Raw genomic sequence first — 8008 nt, forward strand, 5'->3', positions numbered from 1 at the left:
TGTCAGGTGGGGGGTTAGGTACGGGTTAGCCCCCCCTAATTTGAAATTTGCCGTTTTTTGGATGGATTCTGATAGATATTCGTTAGATCCGGTTTGATCAGCAAAAATTAACGTTAGATCTCCTTTCGTTCCCGAGATATTGGGGGTGTCAGGTGGGGGGTTAGGTACGGGTTAGCCCCCCCTAATTTAAATTTGCTGTTTTTTGGATGGATTCTGATAGATATTCATTAGATCTGGTTTGATCAGCAAAAATTAACGTTAGATCTCCTTTCGTTCCCGAGATATTGGGGGTGTCAGGTAGGGGGTTAGGTATGGGTTAGCCCCCCCAACTTTGAAATTTGCCGTTTTTTGGATGGCTTCTGATAGATATTCGTTAGATCCGGTTTGATCAGCAAAAATTAACGTTAGATCTCCTTTCGTTCCCGAGATATTGGGGGTGTCAGGTGGGGGGTTAGGTACGGGTTAGCCCCCCCAACTTTGAAATTTGCCATTTTTTGGATGGATTCTGATAGATATTCGTTAGATCCAGTTTGATCAGCAAAAATTAACATTAGATCTCCTTTCGTTTCTGAGATATTGGGGGTGTCAGGTGGGGGGTTAGGAACGGGTTAGCCCCCCCTAATTTGAAATTTGCCATTTTTTGGATGGATTCTGATAGATATTCGTTAAATCCAGTTTGATCAGCAAAAATTAACGTTAGATCTCCTTTTGTTCCCGAGATATTGGGGGTGTCAGGTGGGGGGTTAGGTACGGGTTAGCCCCCCTAATTTGAAAATTGCCATTTTTTGGATGGATTCTGATAGATATTCGTTAGATCCGGTTTGATCAGCAAAAATTAACGTTAGATCTCCTTTTGTTCCCGAGATATTGGGGGTGTCAGGTGGGGGGTTTGGTGCGGGTTAGCCCCCCCAACTTTGAAATTTGCCGTTTTTTGGATGGATTCTGATAGATATTCGTTAGATCCGGTTTGATCAGCAAAAATTAACGTTAGATCTCCTTTCGTTCCCGAGATATTGGGGGTGTCAGGTGGGGGGTTAGGTACGGGTTAGCCCCCCCAACTTTGAAATTTGCCATTTTTTGGATGGATTCTGATAGATATTCGTTAGATCCGGTTTGATCAGCAAAAATTAACGTTAGATCTCCTGTTGTTCCCGAGATAGTTCCGATCTTTTTCTGGGGGGGGGCTAACCCGTAGCTGTCTGAATGCAAAATCCTACAGAGACAAGTAGCGGCTTGGAAAATTCATTGTGGCGGTCTGGACTAGAAATAGGCAAAGCAAATGACCCCAGTAACAGCAAACGTCGCATGTGACCACTGGATATAAGGCCTCTTTCACATGATCTTAGTTTTGTCGTGTAATACGCTGTTTTTCACGCATGTGTATTTCACGATGAAATGTACCCATTGAAACCGATGCGTTTATTCTCATATGCGTTATTTTCACGCATACGCAAATGTGTGTAAAAAAAAAAAATAACAATTACAGGATGTTCTATTCTGTAGCATATTACATGATTAGCCCATTAATACAAATCACTGGGCTGCGTGAAATATGACGGGAAATGTGCAGTGACAACGCTGCATTTTTAACGCGCGCAATACGCATATGATCATGTGAAAGAGGCCTAAAAGTAACATAACCACTAGTGCGGTCTGCAGAGCGCCCGTGTAGCTAGTTTCTGCCTATCTATGGTCACTGTATAGGAGTAATATTGGTCTTTGCATGGTGTTTTATTCAGTCACAGTATGGCGGTATTATTTCATTACTACGTTGGTGTAACTCTCATCAGAGTGGGGGCAAGTAGGAAATCTTGGGTGAGTTCCCACATTTCTTTCCCAGAACTTGACCCCTGGTAGTAGCTGATCTGTAATCCAATGTGAGCATGTGATGTATGGTGCTGAAGGGGTTCCCCGGGATTTTCCCAGGCTGCAGAACGCTGGTGGGGTGACGTCACCCCCCCAGCGGGAAAGCTCAGGGAATCCTTACAGTGCCACAACAGAGGGATGCCTGTGAGCAGTGCTCCGCTGCAGCGGCATGGGTACTCATGGCCTCCCTTGCTGTCGGCTACCTGTGGGTCTTGTACTGCAGGGCTTGCCTGTGGTTCCCTGGCATTTCCCCGGCATAGGACACTGGAGGGGCGATGTCACCCCGCCAGCAGGAGACACCAAGGAACCCCTGCAGTACCACATTCAGAGTTTAATTTCGGCTCAGACAAAACAGGTGTCATATTTAAGCAGTGTGAACTTAGCCTACGTCAGCAGATAAACGTTGATATGCCTCTATGACATATCAAAAGTTACCTGAAAGCTAAATACAGGGCAGGAAAAGCAACAGGTGGCATAGCGGCAGAGCAGAGGAACGCAGCATGATGGAGCCGATCACATGCTCATCCGCTCCCTAAGCACAGCATGATGCCATTGAAAACCACATGTGGAAAAACCAGGTGGGGCAATGGCTTGAAAACCCACTTAGCTCCTTTTACATTTGCATGTAGTTTTATCAACACCATGTCTCCACTTTTGAGTGATTTTGATCCCACCCTCTGTTTGACCCTGTGTGTGACCCTTTTCTTTGGATGTTCAGCTTCACTTTAGTCATAAGAGCAGGCAGAGAAACACATCCTCGTATAAGTGTGATCACTAAATGTGAAGGTCGGTATTGATTTCCTACGTACTGTATGGCATATTTCTATGCAGGAAGGTCTGATCTGCTGTGTGTAATCCGTGCATGAGTGTGTGCATGGATCTGCTGGTCAGTGTGTGCAGATATGGATGGCGGCAGGAGAATGGATGCAGAGAGCTGTGTGTTAGGAAATTAAATCCCACTTTAAGCACATAAGTGCACAATAGGAAAATGTGCCAAGTAGCTGCAAACCAGTCCTTTACTTCAAGCCTCCCCATTACGTTATTTGTGTTGGCCAATTTATTCATATATAGGATATTAGTCATTCACACGAGTGTAGAATGCTTCACTGAAATGCTGAGAACTGGCAGCAGAGCTGGGCTAGTGACCACATGACCAGCCTAGTCGTGCTATTAGATAGCTGGCATGCGCCTAGTTCTGGGCGCTAAAGCACCCAGACGGCACCTCGGAGTGGAGCGCCACTGGTGTCATTATTCTGTGTGTCTGCAGGACAATACATGTCTGCTGCCAGCTGCATAGGGCAGCATTAGGTGGAAGATTCCCTTTAAGCACACCAACATATATAAATCCAGAAGAAAAAGAAGCATGATGCCCACTAAAGAGGCATTCCCAGACCATTAAAGAGGCATTCCCAGACTGATGGGTGTGCAGAGGCATGCCGTCTGAGGCAGCTAACTATCTCATTTGTCTCCTCCTCCAGCTTCTGTGTTCAGATGGCGGACATCATCCAGTATACTTGATGATCTCCCCTGCTGGCACTGTTCACTTCCATGCAGGCTGATGTGCAGATTGCAAGTACACAAGAGTGTGCCAGACGTCAGCGATCCAACCACGTCCAGCTCATGAACTAGAGGAGGTGCCAGAGAAATGATAGTCGGCGGCCTGAAACTGCATTGAAAATTATTAATTCTCTGAGGGGCAGACGACAGGCAGTGCTCTGACCATCAGTGAATGACGGCAAGAATAATGCTGCTAGCAGCATAATCTCCCCACTACTTTCCCACCCAGTCTTACAATGACATGACGGGACGGTGAAGTAGTGGGGAGACAAAAAATTGTAATGATGGTCCCATTCACTTTGAATCGGACTATCACCTCACCTTTTTTTCTTTCCTGCCATGATGGCAGTCATTGATGGGGAAAAATTGTGAGCATGGACACAGCGTTAAAGAGCACCTGAACCTTTACTCTATATTCTGTCATGCTGTGGCTGATGCCCACAGCATGACAGAAAACTGTGTGCAGCTGCAGCTGTGCTCCAGGCCTCCTGCAGCCCTCCTCCCACCGCCAGAGCCAGAAATCGCTTGACTGATCTGGCAAAATGCTAAATGAGTCAAGGTCCTCGCGCCGGGGGCAGGCCAGGCCACTTCCTGGAATGAAGGCCACACCCCCTGCAACATCACATGATGCAGCAGACTGCTGCGTCACGTGACGTCGGCTCTTGGCCCATTCAATGGCTGTGGGTGGGCGGGCTTCAGCGGCGGTGGGCGTTATGCCTAATGACCTGGTTCATCACCAGGTCATTGAAGGTTTCCACTCACCAGATTCGGCGGGGGTAGGGGGTCCCCCGACCGGTGCAGCGGCATTGGTGGACAGATGTCCTGCCGCACTGCCGCACATAACTTACTGCCAGCAGCCACAGCATGACAGAATTAAAAATAAATAAATAAAAAAAACGTTGCGGTACCCTTTAAACAAAATCTATTTTTTGATGACAGTTCAACTTTACAAATGAAATTCCAACCAAAACACCGAGATGTCCATGGTGTATTGGCGATTAAGTAGGATCACTTTCCATGTTACATGCAGTAATGTTTACAGACAATACATGTAATACAAGTAACAACCCTCACATACCCCCATCTTAAGCAATAATGCCCCCAAAGTCAGTAATGTTGCCTTCGCTTTGCTCTCCTGTGTGTCCTGAATCCCACTCCTCACCACCTGCTGCACAGCAATATGGCTTACATGGCAGCAGGAGCAAGTGGCTGCATTGAGCTCATCATCCCGCTCACCTACACGAGGGCTGCTGCTGTCTGAGCTGATCCGACATCTGCAGGCTGGGTCAGGACGCTTAGGAGGCAGTGACACACAGCAGCGCTTGCCAAGCTCCTCACAGGCTGAGCACAGCTACAGCCTCTACTAGGAGCTAAGCCGGCCTCGGAGGAGCGCCCCGACCGCAACACACTTCTTTCTATCCAAAGACGGTTCCTACATTCCGAAGTAGGGTTTTTGTATGAGTGAAGAAAAACTAAAAGGGAAATGGAGATAAATTTATTGAAATGTTTAATCTCATAGAATACCAATAATAATTTACAATAAATATTAACGAAAGATGTAGGCTGTATCTGAAGAATAGAAGGACTGAAAATTCCCATGAGTGCAAAGTAACTCAAAGGAAAGAAGAAGAAGAACAGGAACGCCCCGGTGTTGGGGTGTTGGTGTTCTTCTTTGTTTTGTTTGAGTTACTTTGCACTCATGGGAATTTCCAGTCCTTCTCTTCTTCAGATACAGCCTACATCTTTCATGAATATTTATTGTAAATTATTATTGGTATTCTATGAGATTAAACATTTGAATAAATTTATATCGAGTCACATTAGTAATTTTCTTTGTTTTTTGTGTAAGTCATATGCAAATTGCCTCTTCAGAAAGAAAGAGGACTTTTACTCTACAGCGCCACCTATTGGTAGTAGCGATCCTACAAGTCACAATCAACCCTTTAACGAGTCTTGTAGTATGACTTAGGATACAAGCCAAATCAGAATCTCAATTTGCAGACACGGTGTTTCGAGCTGTTGGCTCTCGTCAGTGCAAAGTATGAGATCTGATTTGGCAAGGTGAGAGGCTCTGGACTAGGGTCTAAGAAGTAAGGTTTCTCCTTGCGGAGAGTGACATGCCAGCTGTGGCTTGTCAAGGTAAGGAGACTTATTCGCCGTGCAATGCTCCTCTGGGAAAATAATATGCAAATTGCCTCTTCAGAAAGAAAGAGGACTTTTACTCTACAGCGCCACCTATTGGTAGTAGCGATCCTACAAGTCACAATCAACCCTTTAACGAGTCTTGTAGTATGACTTAGGATACAAGCCAAATCAGAATCTCAATTTGCAGACACGGTGTTTCGAGCTGTTGGCTCTCGTCAGTGCAAAGTCAATTTGTGTAAGTCAAACACCGATAACTCAGGAACTCCGTCTAGATGTTAAAATGTAGGTGTTCTATTTATATTACAGGGATTTACAGTCCTAAACTTTCAGGTTTTCACTGTTAAATATCTATTTCTGTAAGGTATTACTTTTACTTGTGTTTTTCACTGTACTAATAAGATTTACAGTGGGGAAAAAAAGTATTTAGTCAGTCAGCAATAGTGCAAGTTCCACCACTTAAAAAGATGAGAGGCGTCTGTAATTTACATCATAGGTAGACCTCAACTATGGGAGACAAACTGAGAAAAAAAAATCCAGAAAATCACATTGTCTGTTTTTTTTTCATTTTATTTGCATATTATGGTGGAAAATAAGTATTTGGTCAGAAACAAGCAATCAAGATTTCTGGCTCTCACAGACCTGTAACTTCTTCTTTAAGAGTCTCCTCTTTCCTCCACTCATTACCTGTAGTAATGGCACCTGTTTAAACTTGTTATCAGTATAAAAAGACACCTGTGCACACCCTCAAACAGTCTGACTTCAAACTCCACTATGGTGAAGACCAAAGAGCTGTCAAAGGACACCAGAAACAAAATTGTAGCCCTGCACCAGGCTGGGAAGACTGAATCTGCAATAGCCAACCAGCTTGGAGTGAAGAAATCAACTGTGGGAGCAATAATTAGAAAATGGAAGACATACAAGACCACTGATAATCTCCCTAGATCTGGTGCTCCACGCAAAATCCCACCCCGTGGGGTCAGAATGATCACAAGAACGGTGAGCAAAAATCCCAGAACCACGCGGGGGGACCTAGTGAATGAACTGCAGAGAGCTGGGACCAATGTAACAAGGCCTACCATAAGTAACACACTACGCCACCATGGACTCAGATCCTGCAGTGCCAGACGTGTCCCACTGCTTAAGCCTGTACATGTCCGGGCCCGTCTGAAGTTTGCTAGTGAGCATTTGGATGATCCAGAGGAGTTTTGGGAGAATGTCCTATGGTCTGATGAAACCAAACTGGAACTGTTTGGTAGAAACACAACTTGTCGTGTTTGGAGGAAAAAGAATACTGAGTTGCATCCATCAAACACCATACCTACTGTAAAGCATGGTGGTGGAAACATCATGCTTTGGGGCTGTTTCTCTGCAAAGGGGCCAGGACGACTGATCCGGGTACATGAAAGAATGAATGGGGCCATGTATCGTGAGATTTTGAGTGCAAACCTCCTTCCATCAGCAAGGGCATTGAAGATGAAACGTGGCTGGGTCTTTCAACATGACAATGATCCAAAGCACACCGCCAGGGCAACGAAGGAGTGGCTTCGTAAGAAGCATTTCAAGGTCCTGGAGTGGCCTAGCCAGTCTCCAGATCTCAACCCTATAGAAAACCTTTGGAAGGAGTTGAAAGTCCGTGTTGCCAAGCGAAAAGCCAAAAACATCACTGCCCTAGAGGAGATCTGCATGGAGGAATGGGCCAACATACCAACAACAGTGTGTGGCAACCTTGTGAAGACTTACAGAAAACGTTTGACCTCTGTCATTGCCAACAAAGGATATATCACAAAGTATTGAGATGAAATTTTGTTTCTGACCAAATACTTATTTTCCACCATAATATGCAAATAAAATGAAAAAAAAAACAGACAATGTGATTTTCTGGATTTTTTTTTCTCAGTTTGTCTCCCATAGTTGAGGTCTACCAATGATGTAAATTACAGACGCCTCTCATCTTTTTAAGTGGTGGAACTTGCACTATTGCTGACTGACTGAATACTTTTTTTCCCCACTGTATTTGTTTGATAATTAAATTGATTAAAAATGAGACCACATGAGGAGTTTTTGTTTAGTCTATGTACAGGCTTTTTTAACCCCTTGACGACCGCCCATTGACTTTTGCCGACGGGGCCAGCCGGGCCTTATTCCTCCGCCATAGAGTTTTCACGTCGGGCGGGGAATGGCAGCCCCAGCTTGCCCCGTCGGCAATCGCAGGAACCCAGCTGTCCTACCGTCAGCTGGGATCCCAACCCCCAAAAATTAAATATTTTAATATTTATTCCACACGGTAAACGCCATAAAAAATAAAAAAAAGCCATAATTTCTATTTTTTTCACTGTTTGAGTCACAAAAAAAGGCATAAAACGTGATTAAAAAAATCGGATATACCCCAAAATGGTCTGAATAAAAGCTACAACTCTTCCCGCAAAAAATGAGGCATCCG

Source organism: Dendrobates tinctorius, unplaced genomic scaffold (assembly GCF_039654945.1).
Source record: "Dendrobates tinctorius isolate UK_male_01 unplaced genomic scaffold, ASM3965494v1 ptg000014l, whole genome shotgun sequence".
Lineage (NCBI taxonomy): Eukaryota > Metazoa > Chordata > Amphibia > Anura > Dendrobatidae > Dendrobates > Dendrobates tinctorius.